General features: G+C 35.8%; 1 protein-coding gene across 7 annotated transcripts in view; it reads left to right on the top strand.

Annotated features, from left to right (window-relative positions):
• The window catches only part of NCOA1 (nuclear receptor coactivator 1), a 186,474-nt gene that overhangs the window by 72,662 nt on the left and 90,933 nt on the right, over positions 1-22,879 (top strand). For 6 of the 7 annotated variants that reach the window (XM_047067826.1, XM_047067824.1, XM_047067821.1 and 3 more), the window contains one exon: positions 9,970-10,122. The exons of the other annotated variant lie outside the window; for it this stretch is intronic. The gene's annotated coding sequence lies outside the window, so the exon portion shown is untranslated. The remainder of the gene's footprint in view (positions 1-9,969; positions 10,123-22,879) is intronic. 7 annotated transcript variants of the gene reach the window in all.

The raw sequence follows: 22,879 nt of genomic DNA, 5'->3' as shown, positions 1-22,879 counted from the left end.
AGATTATGGGTGGGATGCCTGGGTTGCTCAGTCGGTTGAGTCCAACTTTTGATTTCGGCTCAGGTCATGCTGTTGGGCTTCATAAGATTGAGCTCCTTGTTGGGCTCTGTGCTGACAGTGGGAAACCTGCTTTGGATTCTCCCTCTCCCTCTCTGTCTTTACCTCTCCCTGACTTGCATGCACATACATGCTCTCTCTCTCCCTCTCGAAATAAATTAAAAAAACATTTTTAAAGAAAGATTATGGGGTGGGTCAGTTGGTTGAGTGTCCAACTCTCAATTTCAGCTCAGGTCATGATCCCAGGATGGTGGGATTGAGCCCCATGTTGGGCTCCTCGCTAAGCATGCAGCCTGCTTAAGATTCTCTCTCTCTGTCTCTCTCTCCCTCCCCCTCCCACGCCTCTCCCTCTCATGCATGCTGTCTCTCTCTTAAAGAAAAAGATTATGAAATAACAGGAAGATTAAAATAAACAAATAAAATATTACCAGTAATAACATAGTATTTGATTCCAGGTAAAGGTGGTAGGTTGAGGACACAGTTAATATTGTTCCCTCCCCAAACCACAGTTAAGTTAAACAACAATGAAAACAAAGTCAATAAAGGTTGTTGTTGGGTTGTTTTTAGTCATAAATCCAGACGAAGAATTGGACAAAAATAGGGCAAAATTTTCAAGGCTGAAACACAGCTAGAAGAGTGGTAGCAATCTTATTAAACCTAGGAAAGCCTAGTTTTACATGGAGAAAACTAAGGACTAATGGAATTTGTACTGGTGAATCTCCAAAGGGCCCACACAGTGGTAGTATTGTGTAACTCTGAAAGGGCAAGGGGAAGGAGGGCAAGAAGGTGAAGAAGATGAATCTAGGGGACTAAAATAAGGAGGAATGTTTGAAAGATGTTTAAGAAACACTTAAATGCCTGGATTTTCTTCACTTTTTGCCACTGTTCTAATGCACTGCTCTCATCTTGACAGTGGGCAATTTGAAGTATATTCTCTGGCTGAAGAAAGAGGGCTGACTACTGGCCTAATGGACAACAGGCACATTGAAGGTGGAGGGAGCATTGGCATTTTCAATGATGAGAACCCTGCCCTCTTCTCTATTATTGGCTTCCCAACTGAGGCCTTTTTCCTCTAGGCAGGAGGAAAGAAGAATCTTCTATGAAAAATCTGACTAGCCCATTAAGAAAAAAACTAAAGGCAAAAAGGACTTTACATAAATACTGTACTCTGTTTGGTAAATTTGTTTTTTGTAGGGGTACAGGTTAACAATTCTGAAGCTACTTTATGTATACACAGGTGTTGGGCAGATAAGTAAATAAGTGATAGATAATGGGAACCAGTTTTCTCACATCAATATCTGTGACCTAATAAAGAGCCTGCCCAAGTTGCCCTATATTGAAGGTTACAGTCAGTAGCCCCAGGTACTTAGAGCTTTAAATAAACTTTTTATTTCCAAAGGTCTAAACTCCATCAAACATCTAAGGAAAGCATCTACTATGAATAACAAACCAAAATAAACAAATCAAGAATACAAAACAACTTGCTGAAAACAGACTGTACAGCTGGGAAAATTTTATGGATATGCACACACACACACACACACACACACACACACACACATCTACATATACCATATGTGTGTATAAAATATCTTCAGAAAGATGGGATTCTACATCCGTAAAGCAAGAATACGATATTTAAAAAAGAACATTCAGAAAACAAAGAATTCTTATAAATTAAGAATATGTGGCAGAAAAGAAAAACTCAGTACAATTATTAGATAATAAATTGAGAATTTTTTAGTAGAGCAAAAAGGCAAAGAAATGATAAACAGAAGATTGAAGAAAATAAGAAGATGAATGTAGGAGGGTCAACTTCCTAGTGTTAGGAGTTCTAAAAAAGAGAACAGAATAAATTAGGGGGGAAAAAAGAATATAATCCAAAAAAATTTCTCAGAACTGAAAGTGCCAATTGTGTACCCAGCATAAAGGAAGAAAAGTGCCAATTGTGTACTCAGTTCAACTGGTATTGGATACCACATGGGATAGCCACATAGTCAGCTAAAATGTTCAGTCTCCATAATAGTCAAGGAAATTCAGACTGAAATGAATTCCCACTTTCATCATTAGACTGGTTAAAAAATAAATTCTGATGGTATCAGGTGTTGGAAAGAATATGGGGAAAATGGTTCTCTTATACACACTGCTTGTGGGAGTATGAAACAGCCATATTGGCAAACAATTTGACAAGTGGTAAGATGAGAGAAAGATATACAACTACTGTAATTCAGAAATTGCACTTCTGGATATTGCCACTAGAAATTCTTTCACTTGTGCATATGAAAAAATGAATAAGAGGCCATGTCCAAGAATACTCATTGAGGTATTCTCTGTAAAAATGAAAATCTACAGGAGTCCCTGGCTTGCTCAGTTAAGCGTCTGACTCTTGATTTTGGCTCAGGTCATGATCTCACAGCTTGTGAGATTGAGCCCCACATTGGGCTGTATGCTGATAGTGTGGAGCCTTCTTGAGATTCTCTCTCCCTCTATTTCTATTCCTCCTTTCTTCATGTGAGTATGTGTATGCTCTCTCTAATATTAAAAAAAATGAAAATTTACAGACCACTTCAATACAAGAATGGCTAAGGTGAGATATATTCATATATTTGTATGAATGAAACACACACGCATGTATGCCTCAGCAAGGATAGAGCTCCAAAACGTAATGCATGAAATCAAGAAAATGCATAATATGTGTTGTATACAATAAAAAATGTATATTTTAAAACATAAAACATCAATGTATATTGTGTATGGGTACACGCACATATACATATCCAGAAAGAGATGTATTAAATTCATGATAATGGTTCTGTCTATGAAAGGGAGGGGAATGAACAGAGTGGACTCTGTGTAAGTGTGGGGACTTGGATTTATTGGTAGTGCTTCATTTCTTAAAAAAGAAAAAATATAAAAAATGTTTACTGTTGTTAATTCTGGGATAAATCCATAGATACTTATAATATTTATCTATATGTTTTTAATTTCTGGCTTTGTACCTCTGCCTGATTCCAGAATAACAAAGGGAGAATGATTAATAGGCTTCCTTTTTACTCTATGTGTTAGGTGTATAATATGTGCTCTTCTATCACCTGGCTTCCTCATTTGATTTTTAACTGAGATTGAATTTAAGAAATTAAAAATAATTAAATAAAATAAAGGAATTGAGGTGCCGTGTTAGCCAGAACTTGTGCCAGAATCCAGCATTGGAAGCAGATAAAGATGACAGAAAAGCCTTACCTGGGAAGGGAAAATTGGAACCTGAAATTGAAAGCCTTCAGACATGCTCAGTAATCATGATGTTCCAGTAGGAGTTTGTAGTATCCATATCAGATCTCCTACTCTGGATTCCTCTGGATTGGGGGAGGGGTGGTGAGGAAAGTCTTAAAATGTTGAGCTCCAGATAGTCCAGATAATTATGTAACAATCACTGACGTATAGAATATTTGAATCACTATATTGTACCCCTGCAACATAACACGGTGTGTTAACTATACTGGAATTTAAATTAAAGTAAATGAAAAAAAAAATCACTGGAGAGATGCATTTTAAGAGAACTCCCTTAAAGTGAAATATTATTTCACAATAATAATCAAACATCTTTTTCTTAGTACTTACGCACATTCCTCCTGTCTTCTTAGGTTCTCTGTGTCACCTATCTCCTGGTTCCATATTAGTAACTTATCATTGTGTACATATCTTTTTGTGTACGTATTTTTTTAATTGTTTATTTTTTTAAATTATCTTAATTATCTTTTATTTATTTATTTTGAGAGAGAGAGAGAGAGAGAGACTCAGAGAGCCATGAGTAGGGGAGAGACAGGGAGAGGGGGAGGGAGGGAGGGAGAGAGAGAGAGAGAGAGAGAGAACCCCAAGCTGACTCTGCTCTCTGGGCACAGAGCCAGATGCAGGGCTCAAGCTCACGAACTGTGAGATTATGACCTGAGCTGAAATCAAGAGTTGGATGCTTAACGAACGGAGCCACCCAGGCACCCCTGTACATATTTTTTTGGAATATGGATTTATCTTGTGCTTTTCCATTTTTCATGCAGGTTTTAAATGACTATACTCAGCCACTCCCCTTAGCATTGTTCTCACATTTCCTCACATGGTTGATCACGAATCCATTAGGACTCTAAATCATTAGCAGGATCCATCTGGCTTCAGTTACTGCTTGGTTTTGAAGTAGTACCCGTAAAAACTCTCAGGTTTTATAGAAGAGAGTGGCATTATTTGGCAAAGATTATACCTGCAGGATTAAGTATGTAAGTGATTTGGAGGGTTGCTCTTCCTTGGAAGCCAAATAATGACAGAACCTAAGTTTATGGATGACTAGATGAACAATGCCATCTTTGCCACTGGTCAGTTACTACTTAACAATTCTTACACAGATTTACCTAGGGAAAACTAAAAGGTAAAATTCTTCACAAATGAAAGAACACACAAAATAGTATCAGGAGGATTGAAATGAATTGTTTCATTCAAGAAAATGTTCTAGAGCACTGTTTATTACAAATGCAAATAAGCTAGACATATAAAGTGAGAAAAATTCAACTAAATACAATGTAAATTGAGCTACTTTAACTGTAAATCCTTTTATTTAATATATTTAACTCCAAGTCAGTATGAAGAGCTAATTCAAGTTTCTTTGAGTTTTTGAATTGTGGATTTAAATCAACAGAAGAAAAAAAATCTTGAAAATATAAAAAGCACTTAATTTAATTTAGAGGGACTATAAGGGGTAAGCACTTTTGAATCCAGGTGATAGGATAACCCAGTTTTCCAACATTAAACATTACACTTTAATATGGAATTCAGCATTAGGGGAAATCATGATTTAGAGAAAATATAGTTTTTATATAAAAAGAAAAAGCCCAAAACAAGCATTAAAAAAACTATTACAAATGTAAAACAAAAGAAAAAATAGACTTGTATTTATTGATAGTATAACAATACTAGATGTACACAAAGTAATAATTTTGAATGTATGAATTAATTTGGGGGGACAATTATATTTTGGTGAACCCATGAAAATATTCAATCCCTCTTTTTTTTTCTTGGTCTTTTTTAGTTTCAACAGTGTTATAAAATTTAAGTATATAGGTCTTGCATATCTTTTGTTAAATTATTTCCTAAGTTTTTTTTTGATGCTATTATGAATTTGTTTTGCATTTTATTTTCCAATTGTGGTTGTATGGAAGTTGATTTGGTATACTCATCTTGTATCCTACAACTTTGCCAAATCACTTATTAATTCTAGTAATTATTTTTCAGATTCCTTAGAGTTAGGTACCAAAAAATAATTTTTAAGTGAATAAAAACAATTTTAGTTCTCTCTCTAAATTTCCTTTGATTTCTTTTTCTTGACTTATTGTGCTGAGTAGGACCTTCAGTACACCCGTTACAATAATGAAGTGGCTATGGGGTACCTGGCTGGCTCAGTTGGTAAAGTGTGGGACTCTTTTTTTTTTTTAAACGTTTATTTATTTATTTTGAGACAGAGCTGGGGAAGGGCAGAGGGGGAGAGGGAGAGAGGGAGTGAGAATCCCAAGCAGGCTCCACGCTGTCATCACAGAGCCCAACACAGGGCTTGATCTCACAAACCATGAGATTATGACCTGAGCTGAAATCAAGAGTCAAATGCTTAACCAGCTGAGCCCTGTCAGGCGCCCAAAGTGTGGGACTCTTGATCTTGGGGTTGTGGGTTTAGGCCCCCATGTTAGGTGTAGAGTCACTTAAAATCTTTAAAAATAAAACAAAGTGGCTAGAGTGAACATTCTTGCCTTGTTCGCAATATTAGGAGAACTTCCAATATTTCACCATTATATAAAATACTAGATGTAGTTTTTCACTCATCCTGTTTATCAGATTGAAGGGAGTTACGTTTAATTCTTAGTTTGCTGAGAATTTTGTCATGAATGGTGCTGAATTTTCTCAGATTTTTTTTCTGTATCTGTTCAAATGGTTATGCTTTTTATTCTGTTAATATAAATTACATTGATTGGTATTTAATTTGAAACATTTCTTGGATAAACCACACGATCATAGTATATTACCCTTCTTATATATTGTTGGATTCAATTTGTTGTTTTGCATCTGTATTCACGAGGCTGATTTTCTTTCCTGGTAATATCTTTGTCAAGTTTTGGTATTAGGGATTTGCTTATTTAATAAAGGGAGGGGTGCCTGGGTGGCTCAGTCGGTTGAGCATCTGACTCTTGGTTTCAGCTCAGGTCATGATCATGGTTTGTGAGTTCGAGCCCTGTATTGGGCTCTGTGCTGACAGTGCAGAGCTTGCTTGGTATTCTCTCTCTCCCTCCCTCTCTCTGCCCCTCGCCTGCCCATTCTCTCTCTCTCTCTCTCTCTCTCTCTCTCTCAAAATAAATAAAAACTTAAAAAAATTTTTTTTTTAAATATGACAAGTTAGGGAGTATCTCTCTTCTGTTTTCTAGAAAGTATGTAAGATGGTTATTACTTCCTTAAATGGTTGTTAGAACCCACCAGTGAAGCCATTTGGGCCTAGCGTTTTGTTTTGATTTTTGTGGTTTTTTTGTTTTGTTTTTGTTGTGTTTTAATTATGAAATGTTTTCTTTAGTAGATGGGTTTCTATTTATTTTTATAGTTGGAATAATTTTAAGGGATTTTTCATTTTATCTCAGTTACTGAATTGATTTGCATTATGTGAACATTATATTTGTAGGATATGAAGTGATATTTCTCCTTCTATTTCTGATATCAGTAATTTGTGTTGCCTTTTGTTTTTCTTGAACAGTCTTGCTAAAAGCATAAATGATTTTTTTTTATCCTTTAAACTGTTGGTTTTAATTTTTTTGAATTGTCTAATCTTTGGCTTGAGTATTGTTTTGACTTGAAGTTCACTAACTTGTTTTTGTGCCATCTCAAATCTATTAACTAATAATAGATTCAGCCTATCCAGTGAATTTTTAAGTTTTGATATTTAACTGCCTAGTTTTTGAAGTTTCATTTCTTTCTGTTTCTATTTGCTGTCAATATTTCTTATCTGTTCACTCATTATAACATGTTGAATATACTTGTATTAACGGCTTGAGCATCCTTGCCAGTTAATTCCAACATCTAGATCATCTTGTAATAGGTTTTCCTCCTGTTCTTGAGTTACAGTTTTTATCTTCTTTGCATGTTTAGTAATTTTTTGTTGTATATTGGATTTTGTTGATGGTATTGTAGATTTTTTTTTAAGCATATTGATTTTTGTTCCAGATAACTAGCTTGTAAAAATACACTTACCATATAACCCAGCAATTGCATTTCTGGGTATTTATCCTAGAGAAATGAAAACTTATGTTCACACAGAAACCTGTGCACAAATATTTATAGCAACTTTATTTATAATCACCCCCAAAAGAATGCATCCCATTTGTACTTCGACAGGTGGGAAAAAAACAAAAAACTGTATCTCCATACCGCAGAGCAATGAAAAGGAACAAACTATTGATATATTCAACAAATTGGATGGATTTCATGGGTATTATGTTGAGTAAAAAGAAAACAAGCCAATCTAAAATGTTTCCATACTATCTGATTCAATTTTTGTAAGATTCTCAAAGTGAAAAAATTATAGAAATAGAGGACAGATAAATGGTTGCCAGCAATTAAGGAAAGGGGAGGAGGGTGTGATTATAAATAGCAAAAGGGAATCTAAGTTGTGGTATGGTGTATGGATCTGTACATGTCCTAAAATGCCATCGAATTATAAACAAAGACATGCAAAAAACAAAATATGATTGCATGAAAAAAATGGCAAAATCCAAGTAAAGTCTATAGTCTAGATAATTGTATTGTGCCAATCAGTTTCTCAGCTTATGATAATACACTGCAATTATGTAAGTTGTCACCATCGGGGTAGGTGAGTGGTGAGTACATGGGATCGCTCTGTACCACTTTTACTACTTCTTGTGAAGATGAGGCTCTAAGGATTTCAAAACAAAATTAAAAATGCATTACTGACGGATCACCTTGAAATTATAGAGGTTTGGTTTTTATACTTTGTCACACCAGATGTTATTTCAGTTTTGCCCTTAGCCTTAGGAGAATCCTTATTCCTGGAATATAGTCTTTACCCTGAGATGTGGCCCTTCTGTGGTTTCTGTGAGAAGTCAGTTGTGTTCACCAGGCCCTTTTAACTTGGCAGGATTCAAAATCCAAACTGTGTCTTTCCTGTGGTAGGAAGCCGAAATCTCTGTTCAGCTTTTTAGTCTTCCAGCTGTTGCCTTCTGTTGGGCTTTTTGGAGTCTCCCAGTGCATGAGCAGTTCAGGGACCAGCCAAAGATTTGAGCATTTGTGGACAGATTTAAGCTCCCCCTGCCCTGTACTGTACTACCCTTCCTACCATGATTTTCCCCTCCTATTGTCTAGCTTTCTGTCAGCTCTTAGATGCCAATGAGACTGTGGTTTTCTTCTTTAGCCCTAGCCTCCCAGTACTTAAGGGGGATATACTGGGAAGAGTTTTCTTAAGGTAGAGTTGTACGAATACATCTCATCTCAGTATGGTTCCTTTCTTTTAATAATCAAATCCCCTACGTTTCTGCCGGCTGTTGGTCACTTTCAGTATCTTTAAACAGTTACTTTTAACTTTTTAAAAAATTTTTAAATGTTTATTTTTGAGAGCGAGAGCGAGAGACCGTGAATGGGGGAGGGGCAGAGACAGAGGGAGACACAATCTGAAGCAGACTCCAGGCTCTGAGCTGTCAGCACAGAGCCTGATTGGAGGGGTGGGGGGGTGGGGGGGCTCAAACTCACGAACCTTGAGATCATGACCTGAGCTGAAGTCAGTGGCTTAACCAACTGAGTCACCCAGGAGCCCTTGAACAGTTATTTTAATATTTTGTCCAGAGTTAATAATTGTTATCTAAGGGCAAATTAGTCCAATATGAGATAGTCCATTATGACTGGAACCAAAGCTCAACGAATTTTATTTTTAAGTATTACGAATATAAAAAGTTTGTAAAGGGGCACCTGGGTGGCCCAGTTGGTTGATCATCTGATTCTGCTCAGGTCACGATCTCACGGTTCATGAATTTGAGCCCTGCGTTCGGTTCTGTGTTGACAGCGTGGAGCCTAGAGCCTGCTTGAGTTCTGTGTCTCCCTTGCTCTCTACCCATCCCCCACTCATGCTCTGTCTGTCTGGCTCGCTCTCTCTCTCTCTCTCTCTCACTCTCTCTCTCTTGCTCTCTCTCTCAAAAAGTGAATGAACATTAATAAAAAAGTTTATAAAGTTTTTCAGTGAAAAATTTGAAAGTGGGGTGCCTGGGTGGCTCAGTCGATTAAGCCTCCGCCTCTTGATTTCGGCTCCGGTCATGATCTTACAGTTCGTGGGTTCAAGTCCTGCATGGAGCTCTGTACTGACAGAGCCTGACTGGGATTCTCCTCTTCTCTCTGCTTCTCCCCTGCTCACTCTCTTTCTCTCAAAAGTAAATAAGTAAACATTTAAAAAAATTCAAAAGTAAAATATCATAGTAACTTTAATGCATAGTAAGAAGTATTACAGAAATCAAAGAAAGTATTCAGTGAAAACTGAAAATATGAACAATCAGTATTTTAATTAAAAAGAAGAATAAACATGCAAATGCAGCCAGAAAAAAATTTTTTAAAGACATATAAATGACTTTCAGAAGATTAAGGGCAGAATGTAATTATGTATTACCTAAGCAGCAGCCTTAGATAGGAATACATATTTAATCACCAGAAAGGACTTCAGCTGTAAAATCAGATCTTCATCCATTGTCTTTTGGAAATATTTTTCCATTTGGCTTTAAAAGTTGTATTTTCTTTCTTTATGCAGCATTTCTGACCTTTGTCATTTCTTAGAGACTAAAACAACAAAAACAACAATCTAACCTCCCTTCTGCTTTTATTTTTTTCTTCTCCTTTTAGTTTGCATAATTGGCCTTAAATGAGGTGAGAGTGAAGAAACTAGAGCCGTCTCTGGATACATCGCTACCCCACTTCCCTCTAAGCTACCCTCCGGAGTGCTAGATTTGACCATATCTGTTTTGAGGACTCATTATGAACAAAGAAGTCTCCCAGGTGGGAATTGTAACTCTGTTTTTAAAGAGCTTTGTTTATACAAAAGTATGAAGGGAAAATGATTACCCATGGAAATATGTTTTTGATTTAAAAGTTTCAAAGTTATTATAAAACATCTGCTGACATTCCTAAATGAAAGTGTTCTAGATTATACTTTATGAACCACTTTAATGCACATTGAAATGAATATAGGGTTCATATGAATATTTTACAGTGAGAACCTCCTCATTGAATTAAAAATGGCAAGCAGAAAAACTATACTGAACCGTCCCTAGATTTGGTCTGTATATTTCTAACATGTGTGCAGTCATTCAGTCTATATTTGGTGCCCATTTTTTTACATTTGGGCATTTTTACATAGCCGATTTCGAAGAGTTTGTGAGCTCCCTGAGGGAATAGTTCTTGTGTGTCCACAAAGATGACAGTGATCATAGAAGCGTATGTTAGAAAGATAAACATGCACTAAGCCAAGACAGTAGGTAAAAAGCTGAAGATTAATCAGAAAATGATAGATCAGTAAGTGGACTTTTGGCAGGAGGCTTTTTAAAATTAATAGATTTTTTAATTGAATTATAGCACTATACAGATAAAAGTTACAGATTTTAAGTGTAGAACTCCTGAATTATCATGTGCCAAACATATTTGTTAAACAGGTTAAGAAGTAAAACAATGTCAGCACCCCAGGAGCTTCCCTCATCCTTGTCCCAGGTGCACACCCACCTACTCACTTTTAAAGGAGAAGACGGTTGTCACCGTGGAGTGATAGCTATCAGCTTGAAGAGTGGGCTTTAACCACCATAGATGTTAAAGGCAGTTAGATTTAGTTGGCTGACAAACAATACCTGTGTTTGGGATAAACAATGAATTTGGGAGATGGAGGCGAGACTATCTGTTGGCAGCAGAGTGCTTTAAAGCAGGGGCTGGAGGTGCAAAATAATCCTACTGCCTCTCTCTTTAAAGTCTCATTGGTAGGGGCACCTGGGTGGCGCAGTTAAGCGTCCGACTTCGGCTCAGGTCATGATCTCGTGGTCCATGAGTTCGAGCCCCACGTCGGGCTCTGTGCTGACAGCTCGGAGCCTGGAGCCTGCTTTGGATTCTGTGTCTCCCTTGCTCTCTGCCCCTCCCCAGCTAATGTTTGTCTTTTTCTCTCTCTCTCTCAAAATAATAAACTTTTTTTTTAATTTAACAAAAATAAATAAAGTCTCATTGGTTTCTAGAACACACTCCAGATTTCTGGCTTTCATTTAACTGGAGATATATTTATTAACTTGTATTTTCTATTATTTGAAATCAGACTATTGATTCCCAATGGAGAGAGAGAGAAAGAGGAGTTTATATTTATGAAAGAGAAAGGGAGAGAAAACAGAATCATCTAGTGACTGAACTCTGGCTTAGGTGTGTTTTTCTTTAACTCCTTCATTGAGTGACTCTAAGAAGTCTCTTTTCTTCATATCACAATGAAGATTTTTATCTTCTCTATTTCTCCTTAACATTTATCAAAATAATTTTAAACCTGCCACATAGTTGCAAGATTGGTAGGCCCTGTGTATTGCCCATTGCCCACTTTCACCAGTTGGAAACATTTTGTTACGTTTGCTTTATCTCTCTGTATATTTGCTACTATTTCTGCTGCTGCTGCTGAATCATCTGAGAGGAAGTTGTAGACATTTAGGTTCTTCCACTCCTAAATATTCAGTATGTTTCTCCTGCTTAACCACAACATAATAATGAAATTCAGGAAACAACATTTTCATTATTATTATTATTATTATTATTATTATCGCATTTAGAGTTCATATTAAATTTTTATCAGTCCTCTGATCCAGAATCACACATTGTGTAGTTGTTACATCTCTTTGGTTCCTTTAACCTGGAATCAGCTTTTCTTTGTCTTCCATAAAATGGACATTTTGGGAGAGTACAGGTCAGCTGTTCCGTATAGTAGCACTCATTTTGAACTTGATATCTGTTTCCATCTTTGTTCCTTTCTAAAGAGACTATGATATGGGACTTTGGAGATTCATGGATTTGTTAACTGAGAATCTTATCTGGTAGAACAAAGCCTGTAAAGATTTTTTTCAGGGGAAAGTCTGTTGAAACATGGTGGGAGCCCAGAATTCCAGAAGGTAGATTCCTAAAGATGATTTGGATGTTATTGAAAAGAATTTTATATGTGTGTGGATGTATATATATGATCTTAGAATCCAAGATTTATAAATTTTTGGACAAAAATTAGGGTTTGTATGGCAAAACCTTTTGAAGGAATAACATGTTTATATTTTAAGGTAAATTACATTTATAAGAAATAATTGGTTTTATATTATAATGATGAGAGAAGTCAGGATTGGGTATCCAATCAATTTTATTTATTTCTGTGTGACGTTTGGATGAAGAATTGAGAAGGCTCTCTGTTCGTGTGTTTGAAACTCCCTGTAAATACCACCCAGGATTTCTACAGGTGGCACAATTTAATGTCAGCTTTTCTGAGAGAACTCCTAATGAAGAAGCATTTTAATGTAGAAGCAAAAGCAAATATTGGGAATCTGTTGTTGGCTTTTTACTTCTCAGTTATGTGACTATAGATTAGTTATATGAGTTAAAGCATAGCCAGATTCTGGAGCCAAATTACTTAATGATTTTTACCTCTGCTACTTATGATGTTAAGCAGATCAAGTAATGTTTCTATGCCTCAGTTTCCTCATTTCTTACAATCTGTAAATAGGTTATAAAGTTACCTGTCTCATACTTTATGAGTGAATTGAATTAGTAAGGTTTATGAGTAAATAATGTAAATTCCAGGGGTGCCTGGGTGGCTCAGTCGGTTGAGCGTCCGACTTCAACTCAGGTCATGATCTTGCCATTTGTGAGTTCGAGCCCCGTGTCGGATTCTGTGCTGACAGCTCAGAGCCTGGAGCCTGCTTCGTATTCTGTGTCTCCTCCTCTCTCTGCCCCTCCCATGCTCATGCTCTGTCTCTGTCTTTCAATAATAAATAAATGTTAAAAAATGTAAATTCGATGGTTAGAACAATGATTGGCACATAGTAAATCCTGTGTAAGTGTTGGTCATCATCATTGTTATCTTCATCATCATCATCGTCAGTAGTTTATAAGAAAATTGTTGAACTCAGTGATTCTGTAAGTAGAAATAATAATGCATACTTCATAGGGCAGTTGTGAAGAGTAAATGAGTTAATACATAATAAAATACTTAAACTGTACACACACACACACACACACAGTTCTTATTATTATATTGTCCTATCTTGTAATTAAATGCATGTTAATAGGCCTACTGTTTTGTGAACAATTTTTATTATTTTTTCTGCTCAAATTCTTTGTTACTGACTTGATACTGTGAAAATGGGAACAGGCAAGATAGGCATTTTGTATATTCTTAAGTGGCCTATAGTCAAAAAGTTTGAGAAACAGTGTACTAGATGACAATTGCTGGGGTCCCTCTGATTCTGAAATTTTGAATCTGAGTCTCCAGTTTAAAATTTATAAGCCTTACTGGGGCGCCTAGGTGGCTCAATTAGTTAAGTGTCCAACTTTGGCTCAGGACATGATCTCGCGGTCCATGGGTTTGAGCCCCATATCAGGCTCTGTGCTGACAGTTCAGAGCCTGGAGGTTGCTTTGGATTCTGTGTCTCCCTCTTTCTCTGACCCTTCCCAGCTCATGCTCTGTCTCTCTCTCTCTCTCAAAAATAAAAAAACATTAAAAAAATTAAAAAAAATTTATAAGCGTTACTCTCATAGGTGTTATTCTGTTGAGAACACTGGAAAGTGAAATTTGAGTTTCACTTGTTTCGAGTTGGCCATTTGTTGGGCATTGTACTGGAAGGGATATGACTAGAGCAATTAGCATGATCATTGAGGAAATATAAATGCTACTTAACTAGCTATTCACCTGAGATGCTTGGGGAATTTTTTTTTGGTTTCCCCATGGGTATCAATAAGGTTTTTGCCAAATATAAATGAATCAAGTAGGGTGACTTAAGTTTTAAGCTAGGCTTTAAAAAATGCATGTTCTGCAAATTTGGGTAATGAGGATTGTATGTACATTTGTATGGTGATTTCGTTCAAGCCACTTCTGCTCCAGCTAGGGGGATGATCCCAAAATTAACTGGAGGCTTTACCTGACTTGATCATTTTCTAGTGCCCTCAAAATATAATTTCATTGTTTTGGCAAATTATTAACCCATGCAGCTTGGTACTTCTACTGCCTTATAATATTAAGGATCAAATTTCAGTATGTTTATTTCTCTTTTACTGATTTATCTATGTACATTTAACCATACTATATTCTGAAATGAGTTTCTGAAATATTTTGTGGGAAATTGAACAACTTCTGATCAGATATTGGAATAATTTCATGTAGTAAATGTGATTTTGGGTTTGGATAATCATCTGTAGATTATCTGTATCTAAAGCTGATCTTCATTCTCTTCTGGCCACTGATCTTCGTTCTCTTCTGCTCATTAGTTTCTGAATCTGTGAAGGAGAATGGAATTGACGGAAAGAGAGAGAGTGAAATTTTTATCACTTAGTTTTTACATCTATGACCACCATTTTCAAGGCTGTTACCTCTTTGCTAAACTATTACAAACTCTTCTCCTGTGCACATGCAAGTAAATATCAAACACTTATTTTATTGTTTACACAGTTAAAGAGAGCTGTGGCTAGGAAGACTGATTTTAATCTTTTTTTTTTTTTTAAAGAAATACCAACATATCTTCCACAAGTTAGAATGATATAGTACCGATTTTTGGAAGTCATATACAGTATATCTATTAATTACCCAATGTAATTGTATGATAACTGGAATCATTTAATTTCATGGATTTGCAAGGAAATGTTGAGGGTGTTTCTGCCCAGTTGTTTTACTATATGATAGCTGCCACAGATATGTATTTCATATGCCAACTATTTTTCCTCAGGGACAAATTCATACAATAGGAATATTTTAGCAAGGTGAATGCGTTTATGTTTATTTTTTAACTTTAAAAAATTAAATTTTAAATAAAGTCAATGAGAGGGATTTAAAATACTGGGTTTTAAAACTGATTTTTCTCTTCTTCCTATATTTTTGTTAATAAAAAACAAAAAATAAACTTTTACAGTTTTTCCAAACTTATTCTTTCCGTTTAGAAAAAAATAATGCAAAGAAAAAAAGCATTGTCTCTTAACCTAAACATAAATTTGTTAAATGTATTACTTCAGACATGACACACTTGTAGAATTTAAAGTATTAAATCCTTGATAATTTCTTTATTATTAATATATAAAATATTTTGCACAAGATTTTCTTTTACTGTAAAAAACCTCTTAAGAAAAATCAGATGTTTTATAGAACCAATGAACTAAGAAAAAATGATGTCTTTATTTTTAAGAGTTCATTGCTTTGAATCCATTTCTTTGCCTTTGTTTTTTATTCCTGGGCATAAGAGTTCAGATCCTGGCAGGCCATTTGTGGCAGAGACTTATTGGGGTAGGGGTTCTTCTCTGGGCCAGGGAGAGCCACCATCTGAATTTTGGTCTCTGGCTTTGTGGATGCAGAGACTTTTTGTTTCCAGACCTTTAAGGAAATCTTTTTTAGGCATTAGCTTCAAAATATCTGGTTTTTAACAAGAAGTTAGGAGGCATTCAGAGAAATAAGAAAGTATGGTATATACCCAGGAAGAATAGCAATCCGTAGAAATTGTCTTTAAGGAAGTCCAGGCATTGCACTTACTAAACAAGAAAAAAATAGATAAATTGGATTTCATCAAAATTAAAAACTGTTCATAAAGAAAATGTTTGCAAATAATATATCTGGTAGAGGCTTAGTACCCTAATATAAAGAACTTTCATGGATTAACAAAAAAAGACAAATAACCCAACTTAAAAACGGGCAAAGGACCTGAATAGACATTTCTCCAAAAAAAGATACACAATGGTCAATAAGCACCTGAAAAGGTGTTCAGTGTCATTACTGATTAGGGAAATCAATGTAAATCAAAGCGGTAATGAGATACCATTTCACACCTCCTAAGACGCCCAGAATTAAAATAAAATTACAAAACATAAAATAACAATTTTTGGTGAGAATGTGGAGAAATTGGAATGCTTGTACATTGCTGTAGCCACTGTGGAAGACAGTTTGGCAGTTTCTCGAAAAGCTAAAGAGAGTTACATTATTATGACTTAGTAGTTCCACTCTAAAATACCAAGGGAATTGAAGACATGTTCACATTTATGCATATAAATGATCATAGAATCATTCCTCATAAATAGTCCCCAAATGGAAAAACCTAATGGCCATCAACTGGCGGATAAACAAAATGTGATGTATACAAACAATGGAAAAGTATCCAACCATAAAAAAGGCGATGTAAATCCCAATACTTTCTTATCACTTGAGAAAGATTTCAGTTGACATTGCAATGAAAAGACAAGAGAAATTGAAAACTTCTTTTAGAGAACCCTAAGTGTCTGAAGATGCCAGTCTGAGAAATACTTCTTTATGGCAGTTGCCCACTGCAGGAGCTCTTTGTTTATAATGATTTTCCTATGTGATTCTTTTCATACAGCTGTCAAATTGGAGAGGTTTGGCCCTCAGAATGTCCCTCTCATCATGTCTGTGCTGCTTTGTGCTAATTGCCTGCTAAGCATTTTAAAGTATATTTATTAGAGCTGTTTACTAACATATTGTTACTTATTTTTCAAATTATGCGGTTCTCAGCTAAATCTGGGAGATGAGTGACAAATTTCTTATGTTGTAGAAATTTATAGTTCAAGTGAAACATAAAACACTGACCTATTTCTTCAGCCTCACCTATTTGGTTTTGTCTGATCTATTTGAGATAGATGTGGTTTCTGATTCCCAAAACTGTTCTCTACAGATTGCATGAGGTTGAGTATAACTTAGCAACTCTTTTTAAATCAGCAGGGTACTTTGACTTAGAAACCTTACCTCTTTTTAAAAGGTGGTATGCAAATTGTTTCCTGAAACCAACAATCTTTTCTTAATGAACCTTATTTAAGTACCCTTACTGGCATATATAAAGCCACTCTACAAATAGAACAGCTGTAATAGTTTTCACTCATCAGGGGATTTGCATTCCACTATCTGTATATTGTGTTTTGTAAATAGAAAGCAGTTAATACCAGATTCATATCATCAGCAAATTGTTGGTAACCCTCTCATAGCTTCTTACTGTTGGCTCTTATTTTGGTAGGTCAGCCTGTCTGGCTGGTGTTGAGTTATTGTCTAATGTCTCCTCAGCCTCAGAATCTTGGATAAATTTAGAAGATGTCAATCTCTAGCCAGTAGTCTGAGGGGAGCACAGTATGGGGGATCTTATTTTCAATCTAGGTTTATTTGTTGCTCAAAATGATCCAGTCTATGAAGTTATATTATTTATGTTTACAGTTGTATCACTGTGACATGACTATGTTTTTATAGTACTATGAAATATTGTTTGAGGTTTTCCCTAAATAGTATATTTTTACCTTTTCAAAATTAGAAGAGATGTTCTCCAGTTTCTGGATCAAGAAGATAGGGCTTGGGTTTTTTTCCCCCCATTGAAAATAGGGTAAAAAGGATTTCAGATAAGCTCATGGTCTCACTTATAGGAAAGAATTCCAAAGCTTTATGAATGATTCCAGAAAATATACTAACCATAAAATATCTGAAATATCCTTTAAACTTTTACATGTCATATTAGTTAAATAATCACTTCTAATGCATCACCTATCTTAGCTTCTGTATCTTTTAGGCATTATGTTAGATACTGGATATACAGTAAAAAGATCTAGTAATTGGCTTTGAGTTCATAATCTAGAATGGAAGACAAACAAGAGAATTATAATTTATAGCATAGTATACAGTATAGTATAGTACAGTATAGTATAATAAGCATAGTATATTGCCCTTTCTATTTTGAGAGTCAGTAGAATTCCAGATGGGTAAATTCTCAGATAGGTATAACCTAATGTCTTTGGAGGCAAAGAAGATAGGCAGATAAGGAAGTAAGAAGTGGCCCCTGAGCATGAGGTGGGAATTAGCTAATTTCTTTCTTTTGGTTTAGCAAACTCCAGAGTCTTATCTTTCATTATATTCCCCCCTTCATTTTCTGCTCTCTTTTATTTCTATTTCTGTTGAAAAGTTTAGAATTAATGTCCCATTATTATAAAGGTTATTGCATAATTTCATTATTTGTATTAGTACATTTAAAAACATTACATTTTATTTCTATGTGAATATAGAATGAGGTGGCTTCTTCTGTGATATTTGGTTTTGTGATAACCTCATTTATGCTTCTGTGAGTTTCTTAGGAAAAGAAGGTAGCAGTTGTATTAGTTACAGTAATATATCACTTAGATGATTATTATTTTGTGTTTGGGTTTCAGAAGAGATACTAACAAACATGTCAGGTCTTTTGACATCTTTTTTATTGTGGTGATTGTTTTTACAAGTCTGGCCTGTTTGCCTTTGCATTGAGGTTGTCCACCTTGCAATTACTGTAATTATTTTTCTTATCATGGGTCCTTCCTCTCCCCCCACCACAAGAGATTTAACAAGTATTTTTTATGATGACATTACTCCACAACGCAACTCGTCTTATTTATTCATCATTAACAGAAGTCTGGAATGTAAACATCCAGCATATTTTATACATATTGAGTTTGAGGAGACAGTGGGATATCCAAATGATAAAGTCCATTTAGCAGTTGGAAACTTAAATACCAAATTACTGAAATGAGAAAGATTGTACTTACCCTTTATAGCAGAAGTCTTAGAATGAAAATCAGATCTTGTCGTTCCTCTGTTCTTAACCCTCCACTGATTGCTTAATTCAGTCAGAGTCAAGCTAAAATCTTTAAAATGGTTTTTATGGCCTTACACGATGTAGCCTCATCGTGTAATCTTTCTGAGCTCATCTGCTCCCTCACTCCCTGGTTCTAACTACACTGATCTCTTTCATCTTTTGCAAAAAGCATAGTTATGCTCCAGCCTTAAGGCCTTACAGCCCTTCCCTTTGCACCTGCCAGGAGCACTCTTCCTCCAGATACCTTTCCCTTTCCTTCACATCCTTCAAGTCTTTGTTCTTATCTCACCTTCTCAATGAGGCCTTTTCTAACTATGCTACTTAAAACTGCTGTCCCTTCCCTTCTACACACTTACACCTCTGTTTTTGCCTGATTTTCCTCTATAACACATATCACTTTTTAATATACTCTATAATTTACTTTTTAATTTTATTTATTATCTCTCTGCCTTACAATAGAATGAACCTCTATGAGGACATGAGGACAGTGATTTTTATAAATTTTATTCACGGTTGTATCCCCAGTACCTAGAACAGAGGCTGGCATATACTAGGAACTCAGTAAATATTTGTTGCTGGTGAAATTAGGGCTACCCACGTTGTGATCAATTTAAAGTTTTCTGACTAATGTTTTCCTTTTCTGGGAACGTGGAATATAACCAAGGATTTTATTTTTAAAGTCTTTCCTTAGTGTCAGAACTAAAATTAACATACGTAATCTACATGTGTGTGTCTCTGTCTGTTTCCTATGGATTATATATATGTGTGTCATATATAATATATAACATATATAATCTGTTAAGTACATGATTGAATAGACGTTTAGTCACTTATTCACCAAATTCTATAATTGATGCACAGTAGGTGAGAGCTGATGGAAATTTTGTATATTATGTCCAAGAGGTTGAATGTTGTTCTTTCAGCAGTGAGGATTTAGTGAAGAATTTTAAACAAGAGATGGAGATGATCAGACTTACATTTCTGATAGCCTGCTCTGGTGGCTCAGGGAGACCATCTGGAAGGCTATTTTAATAGTCCAGCAGGAGGGGTGCCTAGGTGGTTCAGTCGGTTAAGCGTCCAACTCCTGATTTCAGCTCAGGTCATGATCTCACAGTTCGTGGGATCGAGGCCTGTCTGGGATTCTCTCTTTCCTCTCTCTCTGTCCCTCCCCCTGTCATACTATCTCTCTTTCTCTCTCTCTTTCTCTAAATAAATAAACATTTGAAAAAAAAGAAATGGTCCAGCAGGAGGTGATGAGAGGAGGCTATGAAGAAGGGATGGATTTGGGAAATATTTAGGAAATAAAAATTGACAAATCTTGATGTCTGCTTGCATATGGGGTATGAGAGAAGAGGTTAGAAGGACTCCAGCATACCAACTAAAAGAAGAAATATATGAGGTGAGGTTTAGTTCAGTTTGGAAAGTTGAATTTGAAGTGCCTGGGTAACATCTGGATGGAGATAGCTGGTGAGGAATTGGATTATGGCTCTGAGACTTAGGAGGTCTGAGCTAGAGGTGGAGATTTGGGGATAATCAGTATAGAGATGTGTTTTGAAATCAGGCTGAGTGAATAGTATCACCCGAGGATAATGTATGTAGTCTGAGGGAAAAAGAGGCCTTGGACATTAGGACCTTGAGGAATTCTGACCCCCAAGAATTGGGCAAAAAGTACTTAGAATAAGATCAGAAGAAAACCACACTGTTCTAGTCAGGTTTGATTTGTGCATCACTTCTTTGGAGAGGGCCCCAATTAAAATTAGGTCTCCTCTATTGCTTCTCTCTATGAGAAACATTCTATTCTATTCTTTTCCTATTCTTTTCCTTTTCCTTTTGTATTCTTTTCCTTTGTAACTTTTATCACAGTTTAAAATTATATGTTACTTTTGTGTCTTATTTGCTTATGTCTCCCGCTCCCTGAGGGCAGGAACCTCTATTTTGCTGACCATTTATTTGCTCAGCTTTTAGCACAGTGTCTGATGCATGATAGATGTTTGATTTATTTGTTAAGTAAATGAAGGAAGTACGGGATCACAGAAGCCAATGGGTGACAGTGTTTCAGAAGGTTATTTCAAATGCCGCTCCAAGTAGGCCAATAAAATAATAATAATAATAATAATAATAATAATAATAATAGCATATATTGAGCACTAACAAATGAAGGCATGAAAAGTGTCCATTGTATTTATTGATAAGAAGGTTTGGGATGAGTTATCCACAAGTGAACCCTAGGCCCTCATGGAGCTCTCTGTCTAAAGAGGAAATAACAGTCAGCATTCTCCAGGAACTAGAGTATGCTCTTTACGTGCACTGTTTCGTTCAGTCCTTACAACAGATCTGAAGGTGGGTGAAGGTAATTATTATCTGTATGTTATAGATGAGGAATTAGGTTTAAGGAGATTATACACTTTGCCCAAGAATAAGTAGGTACTGGTTAAGCCAGGACTTCAACTTAAGGCCTTTCTGACCCCACAGCCCATGCTTTCAACCACCATGCTCCAGTAGGGGGACCCAGTTGATTCCTCATCAGGGAACTGATATCTTGGAAATGACATTTGAGCAGGAATGGTTTAGGTGCTGTTTATAGGACAGATTAGAAGTGAGAGTGACTGGAATTGAGAAACCAGATACATGGATCTTGCATTAATCCAGAATGAAGCATTGGGTTCCAACTAGAATCATAACTATATCTGAGAATAAAAAGGAAGGGACAATCTGAGATCTCTTATTAAGGAAGAATTGACAGGACATGGATACTGATTAGAAATGAGAAGTGAAGGAGAAAAGTAAAAAGCAATTACAAGACTGCAATCCTAGGGGTTGGAGGTTTTTATGAACTGCACTTCTCATGTGGGAGAAATTCAGAATGTGCCCCTTTTGTTGCATGAAATAATAAATTCATGATTAGAATTTTAGTTATTATTTGTACACAGAAAAGGGGGAAACTGACAGTCTTTGGTATTGACAAAGGACAGGCTAGAGACAGTAAGTTTCAGGACTAGAGAAAAAGGATTTGCTCACACGTATTAATTAAAACCATGTGAGAGATTCTTATGGATCTCAGCATTCTTTATAATAAGCTTTATAAGCACAGTTGTCATTGCTGTGGAAAAGGAAAAGTTAAAGGTTTTTCCCATTTAGCAAGGATTTTCTTTCCTTTTTCAAGGGTAGATGGGGTGAAAACAAATGTGGGAGATATGCTGTTTGGCACTAATAACATACAAAAGGTCGTGATGAATATAAGGCCAGGGATAGGATTCTGAGTTTCGTTCGGGATTCTACAGAGAATAGTGGTTGATAGGGACAAGTCAGAGTGGATCTGTAAGTGTAGTCACTACCTGGCACAACATGTGAGAGAGAGACCTGACTGGCGTGCTCAGGGAAATGACTTTGTGTTCTCTGGCATCTATACCAAGATCCTAACATAGACTAAACATTTGATCTTTGTCGCCTGACTACATAAACACAAGGTTAGGAGTATAGAATTCAGAGTTGGTAAGTACCAAATCTAATTCATTACTTCAACTTTAATTGTAGATGTATTATTTATTTTCTTAGCAGTATAAAATCCCAAACCTTATGAGTAAAAGTTGTTTCAAGTTCTTTTCAAAGCATAATCTAAAATAAATACATATAAGAAATAATTTTTCTGACTCCCAGTTATACATTGTTCTTAGAAACATCTGAAAGTGATTTTTTTCTCTGAAAAAAAATTTCAGTGTCTATTTCATTATTCTAATAATACTTTCATCCTATTTGACCTTTGTGATTTCATAAGGGACTATTTATTTTGTTTTACAAATACAGAAAAGAAAGTGTAGAAACACTAAATAGGTGATGACTCTGTATAGATGGGGATACTTTTATGATGGCTGTAATTAGGTATTCACAGAGACCCTGTAGTGTTTAGATATCTTCTAACATAAGGGAGCTTCCTCCTCTCCTGTGGT

Source organism: Lynx rufus, unplaced genomic scaffold, assembly GCF_022079265.1.
Source record: "Lynx rufus isolate CCGP_SWC_20201006 ecotype Redwood Valley unplaced genomic scaffold, mLynRuf1.p SCAF_8, whole genome shotgun sequence".
NCBI lineage: Eukaryota > Metazoa > Chordata > Mammalia > Carnivora > Felidae > Lynx > Lynx rufus.
The sequence above is the reverse complement of the archived record's forward strand: the minus strand, read 5'-3'. Positions and strand labels throughout refer to the sequence as shown.